The sequence below is a fragment of the Styela clava genome, chromosome 13 (genome assembly GCF_964204865.1).
Source record: "Styela clava chromosome 13, kaStyClav1.hap1.2, whole genome shotgun sequence".
In the NCBI taxonomy this organism is placed as follows: domain Eukaryota; kingdom Metazoa; phylum Chordata; class Ascidiacea; order Stolidobranchia; family Styelidae; genus Styela; species Styela clava.
Window position 1 is genome coordinate 8340434 of NC_135262.1, and position 13228 is coordinate 8353661.

The window sequence follows — 13228 nt, forward strand, 5'->3', positions numbered from 1 at the left end:
AAATACCGGTAGCAAAGAGGAGGTAGTGAAGAGCGAAACAGTATTTACCTTTGACGCCACCGGTACCCACAAAAAATTCCGAGTTTCGCGTAGAAATACTTTACAGAATCAAACCGAACAGCCAGTGTTCCCATGGATAAAATAATACAGCGAAATTTTAGACGAAATAGCAGATTTCATGCGAAATTTTGAAATAAATAAAAGTAATAGCCTTCTGGCGAAAAAATCAATCTTTACTCACTGAAAATTTCAAAGCAATTGGTCCAGTATTCGAAGAGAAAAGCGATTTTTTTAAAAATGATGGAGACAAATAAGGAAAATAACAATAACAACAAGAGAGCTACGCACAAATATATGGACACGTTACACCAGAGCGAATCAGTCTTTACCGGTACCTTTGACGCTACCGGTACCCTCAAAAAAGTTCTGAATTTCCAGTAGCAAGAATTTTGCAGAATCAAAACGTACAGCCAGTCATGACACTGACTAAAATCCGTGTTCCCATGGACAAAAAATAATACAGCAAAATTTTAGACGAAATATCAAATTTCATAGAATTCACGCAAAATTTTGAAATAAATAAAAGTAATAGCCTTCTAGCGAAGAAATTAATCTTTAACCACTGAAAATTTCAAAGCAATTAGTCCAGTATTCGAAGAGAAGAGCGATTTTTTAAAAACGTGTCAAAGAACAAGAACAACAACAACATAATATTGAAACGATCGTTATGGCCACTAAACGTGTCTAATAACAACAAAATTTTGAAAACGATCGTTATGTCCACTACGTGTCCAAAAATAGTATGATTAAGTCATTTGGTATCGTCGTATGACTCGCACGAGACAACCACATTATAAACAAGAGAGCTATGCTCAAATATATGGACACGTAGAGTCACATACTTTTGATGACGTCATAGCGAAAAAAAAAGTAATAGCCTTCTGGAGAACATTTTTATCTTTAACCATTGAAAATTTCAAAGCAATTGGTCCAGTATTCGAAGAGAAAAGCGACTTTTCAAAAACGTGTCAAAGAACAAGAACAACAACATAATATTGAAACGATCGTTATGTTCATTACGTGTCCAACAAAGAGATGAGAGTGAATTCACGGCGGTACCGGTACCTAACGTAGGTGCGGTACTGAGTTAGCAATCAGGCAGCATCTTACCTGTACACTGTAGGCCATATACGGTAATTGATCACAGAACAGTTGTTCCCTTGCAAATTTTATGTTGTTTACACTTTAGGACAGATAATTGATCACAGAACAATTCTTCCCTTTCAAATTTTATGTTGTTTCCAGTAGACTCTCATCAAAATAAACAAATATAGTAGTGAAGCGAACTAACTTCTTTCTAACAAGAAAAAGACTTTCAATTATGTTGATGTTTAATCCATAACAAAGCAATGTTAACGACAAGCGAACAGAAAACAGAATGACAAGTTATCGTAAGAAAAGCACGTAAGTAATCATGCGTGACAAAAACATAAACAAAACAATTGTGACTCATAACGGCTATTATTAGTTAAGTGGTTCGCCACACTACCCCCCCAGACGGAATGAGTTATAAAAATCTAGTGGGTTTACGAGTTTTTCTACCAAATTTGGTTCTGTAATCATAACCGGTTGTAGGTTCGGATGAACGATCGTCTGTAGAACGCTGATTGTTCGTTGTTGTTTTAGGGATTGGAGGACGTCCTCTTGGTTTAGGAATGGATACAGAAACAGGATGGTCGAGATCAAGATGAGCTGGCTTTAACCTGTCAACAGAAATAGTTTCGCTTCGGTTTCCAATCTGTACTTTGAAAGTTTTATTCCCATGTTGCAAAACTTCGAATGGTCCTTCATAAGGTCTTTGTAAAGGAGATCGGTGTGCGTCACGACGAATAAACACGAACTTGGCTTGATTGAGTGCGGCTGGCATTCTTGCTCTGAAAGGACCATGGTGCGACGTAGGAATTGGAGCCAATGATCCTACTCTTTCTCTGAGAAGCCGAAGATTTGTGGTCGGGCAGCTATTGTCTTTAGAGTCTGATATGAAATCACCGGGGACAGTGAGGGGAGCGCCATAAACAAGCTCAGCTGACGATGCCGTAAGATCTTCTTTCGGAGCTGTGCGGATTCCCAATAAAACCCATGGAAGCACGTCCAACCAGTTTGTATCATTGAGTCGTGCCTTGATGGCAGATTTCATTGTTCGATGAAAACGTTCTACCAAACCATTTGCCTGTGGGTGGTAGGCTGTAGTGTGATGAATTTTTGTTCCCAATAATTCGGCAAAGGCAGACCAAAGGCCTGAAATGAACTGTGATCCTCGGTCAGAAGAAATGTGAAGTGGAACACCAAAACGGGCAACCCAATTTGACAGGAAAGCTCGGGCACAAGACATAGTTGATATGTCTTTGAGGGGAATGGCTTCTGGCCACCTTGTGAAACGATCTACTATTGTAAGAAGGTAATTGTATCCTTGTGATGGTGGTAAAGGACCAACTAAGTCAATGTTGATATGGTCAAAACGTTTGTCTGGCATTTTGAAATCTTCTAAAGGGGCCCGTATATGACGATTTATTTTAGACTTTTGGCATTCCAGGCATGTTTTGGCCCATTGTCCAATTTGTTTGGAAAGACCATGCCACACAAATTTTTGTGAGATCAGTTTGCGAGTGGTACGTATGCCTGGATGCGAGAGCCCGTGAACCGCATCAAAAATTTTTCTGCGCCAGCTGGCAGGCACTATAGGTCGTGGTCTACCCGTAGATACGTCACACAGCAATGTAAATTTGCCGTTGCAAAAAGGGACATCTTCGACACGAAGACCGGTGATAGCAGTGCGGTAAGCCTGTGTATCCTTGTCGTTTAGTTGATCTGTGGCCATAATTTCATAATCGATGCCGTCATTGATGTCGTTGATGACCGCGCGCGACAGGGCGTCGGCGACAGTATTATCCTTACCGGAAATATGTTTTATATCTGTTGTGTATTCAGATATGAAATTGAGGTGACGCTGTTGTCGCGCTGACCATGGCTCAGAGACTTTTGACATAGCAAAAGTGAGGGGTTTGTGATCTGTAAAAATCGTGAAGGTTCGTGCTTCGAGAAAATAACGAAAATGTCGTATTCCTAAGTAAACGGCCAAAAGTTCCTTGTCGAATGCACTGTATTTCGTCTCGGGTTTGCGTAGCTGTCTACTATAAAATGCAATTGGCTTCCAAGATCCATTTAACTTTTGCTCGAGAACACCTCCTAAGGCAACGTCCGAAGCGTCGACTGTGAGGGCAGTTGGTGCGTTTGGTTGTGGATGTGTAAGCATAACTGCATTTGCCAGTGCTTTCTTAGTTTTTTCAAATGCACATATCATACTGTCAGTCCATTCGGGCAAAACCTTCGACCCCTTGGGCAGGCCGGAAAGTGCTGCGAATAGTGGTTGCATTATTTGGGCAGCTTTGGGCAAAAACCGATGATAGAAATTAACCATGCCAAGAAACTCTTGAAGGCCTTTTACAGATGAAGGGCGAGGGAAATTAGTTATCGCCTTCACTTTATTGGGGAGAGGAAAAGCACCCTCTTTTGTAACAGTATGTCCCAGGAACTCTAATTCGCTTAAACCGAATTTACATTTGGCAGGATTGATAACCATACCGTGGCTTTTTAGCCTTTGGAAAAGATTTCGCAAGTCCTTTTTGTGTTGATCTTTAGACGTACTGGCGATAAGGATGTCGTCAAGATAGACAAATACGAAAGGCAAACCTCGACAGATGGTATCCATTAAACGCTGGAACACCTGGGCGGCGTTTTTAAGCCCAAACGGCATGCGGAGAAATTCAAATAGGCCAAATGGTGTGATAATGGCAGTTTTGGGGATATCTTGTTCATGAATAGGTATTTGATGATAACCGCGAACAAGATCCACTTTAGAGAAAATCGTCCTTCCCGCAAGACGGGCCGTAAAATCTTGTATGTTTGGGACTGGGTAGCGGTCAGGCACGGTCATATCATTTAGACGTCTGTAGTCTCCACATGGGCGCCACCCGCCGTCCTGTTTAGGTACGATGTGAAGCGCAGACGCCCAGGGGCTATTTGAGGGTCGGATGATTCCGAGTTCAATCATGTTATCAAACTCTGCCTTTGCCGCGGCTAGCTTATCGGGGTGCAATCTTCGAGCCTTTGCGTGCACCGGGGGGCCTTCTGTAACAATATGATGCTTTACCCCGTGTGCAGTGGTCGGGTTGCTGAATGTGGGGCGCGTTAAATCAGGAAATTCGTTCAGAATTTTGGCAAAATCGTTTTCGGCTACGTAGTGAAGGCAAGGCGGGGTGCCAGTAATCGTTCTGGTTGGAATACAAGCGTATGTGCTTGACTCGATAAGTCGTTTGCCCCTGATGTCAACCAAAAGTCCGTGAGAGCGCAAAAAATCTCCCCCGATAATTGCCCGTGAAACATTGGCTAATGTGAATCTCCAGGTAAAATTTCTACCGCATATAGTCAAAGGCACTTTTCGTGTGCCATATGTCGTAATTGAGGTGCCATTAGCTGCCAAAAGTGCTTGTCCTGGTCGCCCGTAACGACGGTCATGACCGGTGGCAGGCAGCACGCTGACTTGTGCACCCGTATCAACTAAAAAACTGCGTCCAGAGTTTTTGTCTGTGACGTAATAAAGGTTTGAATCGCCGACCGCCAAGGAGGTTACTGACGGTCGGCTATGGCGTTTTCCGAAACCACAAAAGAACATGGCGGGCGACATTTTTTGGCTTTCTTGCCGAATTTCCTGTGATAAAAACACATTTCAGACAAAACATGAGATGGTTTGAACGAACTGGTTTTTTGTACAGCGTTTGTCACCTCATAGCCTTTTGCAGTTAAAATATCATCTGCTTTCCTTGCCAGCTTCCGAAAATCGTCGCCCGTGGTTGTTAAAATGTCTGTAAGTTGAGACCGGACGTCTGGTGGCAGATGACTGACGAACAAATAGCGAAATAAGAAATAAGGTGTCTTACCTACTGGATACAATGCAAGCATGTTGTCCATAAGTTCCGTTGCCGTTCCATCCCCTAGTCCAGGCATTGAACAAAGGCGCGCAGCTCGTTCAGGATCCGTCAGCGAACATTTAGTAGTGAGCTTCTCTTTGAGATCTTGGTACTTGTTCGTTTCCGGCGGGTTATTGAGAACATTAAGAATGCTGGCAGCGGTATTTTCATCCAGAGCGGCAACCACGTAGTGGTATTTTGTTTCATCTGTTGTGATATTTCGAACAGCGAACTGCGCTTCGACTTGGTGGAACCAAACGGCAGGATTTTTAGTCCAGAAAATCGGCAGCTTTAATGATACCGCTGTTAGGCCTGCTTTGTTGTCTTCACTCATATTCTTCGTTATGTGCGTATTCTTTTCTCAAAAATATGCTTTTGAGGTCGGGGTCACCATTTGAAGCGAACTAACTTCTTTCTAACAAGAAAAAGACTTTCAATTATGTTGATGTTTAATCCATAACAAAGCAATGTTAACGACAAGCGAACAGAAAACAGAATGACAAGTTATCGTAAGAAAAGCACGTAAGTAATCATGCGTGACAAAAACATAAACAAAACAATTGTGACTCATAACGGCTATTATTAGTTAAGTGGTTCGCCACAGTAGGCTACAAGTGCTACAACGCTTGCATTACTGCACTGGTAGGACCGTGAAAGAATAAGTTACGGTAATTTCATTGTGGTAAGACACCGGTACCGGCACCAGTACCAGTATCGTACTTACGTACTGAGCTACCAGTACCGGTTAGCAGTCAGCCAGCATCTTACCTGTACACTGTAGGCCATATACGGTAATTGATCACAGAACAGTTTTTCCTTGCAAATTTTATGTTGTTTACACTTTAGGACAGATAATTAATCACAGAACAATTCTTCCCTTTCAAATTTTATGTTGTTTCCAGTAGACTCTCATCAAAATAAACAAATATAGTAGGCTACAAGTGCTACAACGCTTGCATTACTGCACTGGTAGGACCGTGAAAGTATAAGTTACGGTAATTTCATTGTGGTAAGACACCGGTACCGGCACCAGTACCAGTATCGTACTTACGTACTGAGCTACCAGTACCGGTACCGAACCTGTAGGTCTGATATTCCGTTCCGCATACGATAGGCTATAAAACTTGCATTGCAGCATTAGTAATACCGCGGAAGGAATAGGTCAATTTCACTGCGTTACGGTACCGGTATGGCAACTTACCAGTACCGACCTACAGTAGCTGTAGTACTGAGCAAGACAATCGATCGCGAAACCGCTTGCAATAAGTGTAAAACAGTGTTCCCATGAGTAAAAATCAATACCGCGAAATTTTGTATGAAATATCATATCTCATAGGATTCATATAAAATTTAAGAATAAACAAAAGTAATAGCCTTCTAGCGAAAAAATTAATCTTTAACCACTGAAAATTTCAAAGCAATTGGTCCAGTATTCGAAGAGAAAAGCGACTTTTTAAAAACGTGTCAAAGAACAAGAACAAGAACAACAACAACATAATATTGAAACGATCGTTATGTCCACTACGTGTCCAACAAGGACACGGGGCAACGCGGGATATATCTCTTGTAAACAAATGGTTTACAGCATCTCATAAATATTCAATTCGTCTGGTCAAGTAAACTAGAATGCTTTCGCTCTTTTTCCTCTTTGTCTTATCTATGCAATAAGTTTTTGTCAGCACATCTTGATTCAGGGGGTTCTCCTGAACTCGTCCTTGGAATGTTGTAAGATAACCAGCAAACCTGTTCAGCTGACTGGCGTTTCGAAAGTTGTATTTAAAGATGTTGACAGTCATGGGGCTATAAGTTTGGTATAGTTTTGTGAAATGGGGAACCTGTTGATAGTTGGTTCGGTAAAAAAGAGAACCCGTTTTCTTCTCACTGAGTAGCACCTTACATTTAAGTGGCAGCTTGTGGAGCGCCTTGTTCGAATTCAATGATTATTCTTTGTTTTGTTTTGATGAGAAGCGTTGTTGGGCACGATCGCTCGAATTGAGCATATTTCAAAATTTTTGTTTTTTTGTGAAAATATCCCCATTCTTCGCAATTGATGAACCTCGAATCCTGTGGGACTCGGTATCTTACTCCGACTTCGTTAGTTGCGCCATTTAGCCGTGACACCAGTCAATGCAGTGACAGTAGCGATGTATCAAGATGTCAAACATGTTTCTGATTTCAACCACGTTAAGTATCAACACATCTTGTAGCCTACGTCGGTTGTTGCCGAATATTTTACTGGTAGCTTCCTATTATTCGCTGTTTATTTACGCGTTTCATGTCACTGATTATATATATTCATTCCAACTCAAAATCTTGGAGTTGGTCAGGCCAACCAGTACCACAGTAATAAAATATCATTTTCTCCCATTTTTGTAAATTTGTGTTGAAAAATATTTAAAAATTTTATATATATAAAATATTTCATATCTTGAAATCTGATTTATGTTTTGTTGGTGATTGGTATCTTCAAAAAAACGTCCGTGTCATGAATTTGAATGAAATGTGGGAGCTGTACTAATAAAAATTAGAAAAAAAATTAAGTTACGGTGAAATTCTATTCGATTACTTAATGACTGATACTTTTTAACAGTATCACTATTAAAAAAATTAATTATCGATATTACTGCTAAAAATTCTCAGTCGTGAAATGTTTTACGTAGCATTTCACCGTAACTTCAATTTCGTGAAAATGCCATCGTGGAAAGCGACCAGCGTAACCGATTATCGGTTACATTTCCCCCATCGCCAAAGACCCAGATTGAAGGCATGATATCATCCAGAATTTTATTATAAACTTTCGACTTTGAACATTCCGAGATTCGAGTAGAATCGTGACTCTTGAATTTCCGTTCTTGTCTCATGAAGGTTGGAACAAGAGGCTAAATAAATCCAATGAAAATGGTAAATGGTTATTATATGAATGATGTCCCAGGCACGTTCAATTAAATAGTCGAGATTTTTGTATTTGTTTATGGTGGAACCTTTACTGCAATTGCGCATGCTTGCCAGAGCATAAAATATCACACGAGTGGTTTAGTTATCAATAATTCTAACCATCGAATATTTATGTAAATATTCTTCATAAAAAAAAATACGCTTTGTCGCCTTCTTGGTTTGAATTCATCTTCTTAAATATAAATAGCCGAATAGGAACCGATACTCACGCCTACGACCATTTCACGACTACAACTGATCTCGGAAGTTAAGGAACGTAGTGCTCGGAAAATACTCGGAAAGCAAGGGCGACCGACTGGGAATACCGAGTGTCGCAGGCTTTTACTGTTTTATTAAGATGGAACACAACATTTTGGGACATTTACTCACATACTAATTTGAAGTCAGGCAGACACTGGATCCAAATTACAACCGCTTCAACACAATATTTTGGGATATTTACCCGTATGTCAATATGAAGTCAAGCCGACATTGAAACCAAATTACAACGGCTTCAATTCCACTGACGTGACGTTTTATTGTGTCACAAAGTTTTAGAATTAAGCATACTTATCTTTGCAACATAATTGAAATAGGGCAAACCAACCATGTTTTCCGATCTATAAAGATGTAACCTTTCGATAATCAATTAGCAATGTGAGTGATGAATTTAGGATTAAACAAATTTTAATCCATATATTTGCACGACAAAACAACAAAAAAGATTTCGGCTTGGCCTACTATTGCACTGTACTAGGTATTGTTGAGTTAGATGGGGCGATAAAGTTTACTCGTCAGTCTTAGGATTAAGCTTAAAGTCTTTTAAATTAAATCTGTCACCTATACATGGGGCACTTATTTACATGATGCTGAAGCATAGCTTCTTGTATTTGCATAAAATTTTTTCTTTTTTCATTACATATTAGGCCATAGTACAGGATGAGTCCCCCGTACCCTCAAATTGTGAGACAGAAGCAGACGAAAGACATCGGAAGGTATAATAGAACCTCTCTCGTGAAATAAATTCTAAATTTGTCTAAGAAATGGTCTAAGGTTTTTGAATATTATTTTGGTATTTGGATTTATTTGCAAAACTTGCAATTGTATTGTATTGTATGTATAGTGACTAAGTAATTGTAGTCATGTAGTTTGCATTTGGGCCCGTAAACCGCCTGGATAGTCGATGGTATGAACATGGACACATTACTATGTTTATAAAAGAAAGTATTTAGGTGTAGGGAATTATGACACAACACGTACATTGGTAGGGAAGGAAATTGACAATCAATAAATAGCGTTTTCCGATGCGAAAGTAGCATACTTTATGAAAGTAATCATTGACATGATCCATGAGAAAGAGAAGGAAACCGTCGATCAATTAGTTTTCCGGTGCAAATCATCCTTTTCAATGTATAAAAAGTCATCTCTTTTGTCGTGGCGTTTTATGTGCTGGGATATATTTCTTTTGAGTCGGACTGACCGAGAGTGATTTTAGGCTGCGGCTACAAAACAGTTAGAGAATATTGGGGGTATATTTTTGCGAGTGAGAGTGAATCATTTGAATAAATACAAAGTAAACTAACTCTGATTTAAAACCGACAAGAGCAACAAAAAGCATTTTTATCTGCTTATTGATTAATATTTTTTAAAAATATTGAGATAAAAAAATATATTTTAATTTGAAAATTTTGTTTCCAGATTACAAAAAGTTATAAAACATGTCGTGGAAGTCTGTTGTTGTGTGCGTAGCTTTGTTGGTGATCAATTTGATTTTATGTTCAGCATATCCAAGAGGTGAGTACTGGAGACTTAGTGAAGCATTTGTAATGTTATATTGGATGGTCATTTTGTTTGTAGTACTAATTTTAGAAAGGAAGTAATTTGAATTCACTTTTAACAACTTGCTCATTGCCCAGTAAATCATTTACAATTTTTGTATTTAACTTTCTGTTGAAGTGGTGATATTTTTAGTGATACTTTTTGAACTGGGAATTCTATGCATAAGACAAATTATATATCAATTAGAGCTCGACTTTTGAGTACGAAATTTTATTCCGTGAGTTTGTTTTATAGCATCGGTATAATTTTATATCTAAAGAATGAATGAGAATTGTCATGTTTTCTTAAATTGTGAGAGGTAGGCAAAATAACAAAATATAACGTATAAAATCCCTAATATTTATTGCATCTAATCTCTTTTAGCAGGAGGTAGAGAAAATGAAATGTTGGAAACCTATACGAAATTTTATTGTAAGTAGTTTGTGGTGAAATATTTTCTAGTCATTTTTTCTTTAAACGATTAACACAACGTTTTAATACTTCTCTATAGAACGTCGAATTTCATACAAAGACAACAAGAATTATAATATCCAGATCTATATTTTGTTGATATCCTGATAGATATGTGTTATTTTACGTGGTACAAAAAAAAAACTATGTGTGAATCTAATTGTTTATATTTATGAAATAAACATTCAAACAACCTATTTAATGAAGTCGAAACATTTTATTTAGTTGAAAGAAAGTCGGTTTTAGCAAACGTACAGCACATTAACTCTTTGATCTTGTTCTGATAATCTAGTGTATGAAAGACGCATAATCAAATTTTTAATTGATTAGACGGAATAGGAAATTTCTGTATAACTGTAGTTCAATTTTGTATAGCATTTGCAAAGCACTGCGTTTTGAACTTCCAGTTTGTGCAAACAAAATTTACCATTATACGCCATTTATATCTTCAACTAAATGTTAATGCTATAAACAAAATATTGCCATCATTTCATTCAACATTATGTTTATATTCCTTATTTGCCCTACCTCGAGAACAAGGCGCGGAAAGTTAACACCAGGGGTTCATAAAAAATTTTGTGGTGTAGTAGTCCATGAATAGTTGAAAATACAAGAGAGCTATGCTCAAATATATGGACACGTAGCGCCACCCAATGGCAATAATTTTGATGACGTCATAGCGAAAATAAGTAAGTTCTGGAGAAAAATTTTACCTTTAACCACTGAAAATTTCAAAGCAATTGGTCCAGTATTCGAAAAGAAAAGCGATTTTTTTTAAAATGATGGATACAAATAACAATAACAACACAAGAGAGCAATGCTCAAATATATGGACACGCAGAACAATTTTCCAAAAAATCATATTCGGTGACTGACCAGTACCTGTATAAACAACGCACCACATCGCAGGAATCAAACAGACAAAAACACGGTGGTCGCAAATTGGTTGATAAAGATATTATCGACGTATTGGAAATGCGCACCCCACCCGATTCTCCCTCCTTTAAATGTAGAAACGCAAAACCTTTAAAGATGTTTAAAAGAAACCCAACTCTACCCACCTGCCAAAGTTCATCTTTTTATCTCTTATATTTGTATGGATTTTCAAGCTTTTGACAGCTACGAGTTAGTTCAGTGCCACCGCGCTACCAGAAATTCTCTATCTTTAAAAACATTGGGCTTCTAATTGCATTTCTGACCGTCATATATTTTAAGAACACGGTTATTTCGAACAAAACTCGTCAAATTATAAACAAAGCACCACATCAGCAATCAAACGGACGAAAACACGGTGGTCGCAAATTGGTTGACAAATACTGGCATAACACAGTATCAGCATTTGCAAAGTTATAACTGTATGATTTAAATATTTACTCAGTTCAAAGTTTTGTCAGGCAGGGATACCGGTACCGGTATGCCAATTTTAGTTTTTGTTCGAAGTAGGCAAATCTGGTGAATGAAATTCATTTCACTACCGCTACTAGGCATTCTGACATTTGATATATTTCAGTGTTCGGATACCGGTACAAACTTTGGTTTTCGTCCGAAGTAGCCAAATCTCGTAAAGGAAATTCATTTCACTACCGGTACCAGGCATTCTGACATTTGATATATTCCAGTGTTCGGCACTTACCAGTACCAGGTAACAGCGTATGGTACCGGTGTTAGAACTGAGACAACGCAGTTACCGGTACGGTATTAGCCTAGGACTAAAATCGTTTACATGTTTCCTGTTTATAATACAATAACTGAATAACCGTATTGGTCTAGTTACGGTCTACATACCGGTACATACTTGGTCTACATACCGGTACTGGTCTACAAGACATACCACAGTCTACAAATATACTGACACCAAGCAAGCAGTCCATGATTTCGAAAAACAAATACCGGTAGCGAAGAGGAGGTAGTGAAGAGCGAAGCAGTATTTACCTTTGACGCCACCGGTACCCACAAAAAATTCCGAGTTTCGCGTAGAAATAATTTACAGAATCAAACCGGACAGCCAGTGTTCCCATGGACAAAAAATAATACAGCAAAATTTTAGACGAAATATCAAATTTCATAGAATTCACGCAAAATTTTGAAATAAATAAAAGTAATAGCCTTCTAGCGAAGAAATTAATCTTTAACCACTGAAAATTTCAAAGCAATTGGTCCAGTATTCGAAGAGAAAAGCGATTTTTTAAAAACGTGTCAAAGAACAAGAACAACAACAACAACAACATAATATTGAAACGATCGTTATGGCCACTAAACGTGTCCAATAACAACAAAATTTTGAAACGATCGTTATGTCCACTACGTGTCCAAAAATAGTATGATTAAGTCATTTGGTATCGTCGTATGACTCGCATGAGACAACCACATTATAAACAAGAGAGCAATGCTCAAATATATGGACACGCACAACAATTCCCCAAAAATCATATGCGGTGACCAACGACTAACATACCGGCGGTGACTTACCAGTACCTGTATCGGGGTACCGTGACGGTACAGGGACTGTCATAGATATTTTAGGTACTGTGACAATTGAAACATCAGTTGAAATATCTCGTGATATGAGTCAATTATGTACCTTATTATCGGATCAGGTACCGAACCACAGTCAAACATTTCACATAAAAACGTTACTAAATAACATGCGTCAACTTAACACCAGCCGAATCGGGGTACAATTTTTGGTACAGTGACTGTCATAGCCGTTTAGGGCTGATGGACAATTCGACTACACCGACAACTCACCAGGCCTAGGGTGGTGTAGCCAGTCTGTGGACAATTTCATTCAAACCGCTATAAAACAAAAACCAATATATCTAACCCGTTAATTTATTCACCGTGGGTGCATTGGCGGCATTTATTCTACACGCTAAACCTCGTATTAACTTACTACGACAAATGGTTAAAGCTATACAAATCCCCAAAGTACGGCACTCGAAAGACGTATTTGCGACCGAACGACCAGTGTGCGACCA

The 13228-nt window shown here is 38.7% G+C and overlaps 1 long non-coding RNA gene across 1 annotated transcript; it reads left to right on the forward strand.

Annotated features, from left to right (window-relative positions):
* Window positions 1-9453: 9453 nt before the first annotated feature.
* On the forward strand, window positions 9454-10447 carry LOC144431454 (uncharacterized). The gene is made up of 3 exons (XR_013480028.1): window positions 9454-9755; window positions 10164-10211; window positions 10291-10447. It is a non-coding gene; the product is annotated as an uncharacterized LOC144431454 (long non-coding RNA).
* Window positions 10448-13228: the final 2781 nt, after the last annotated feature.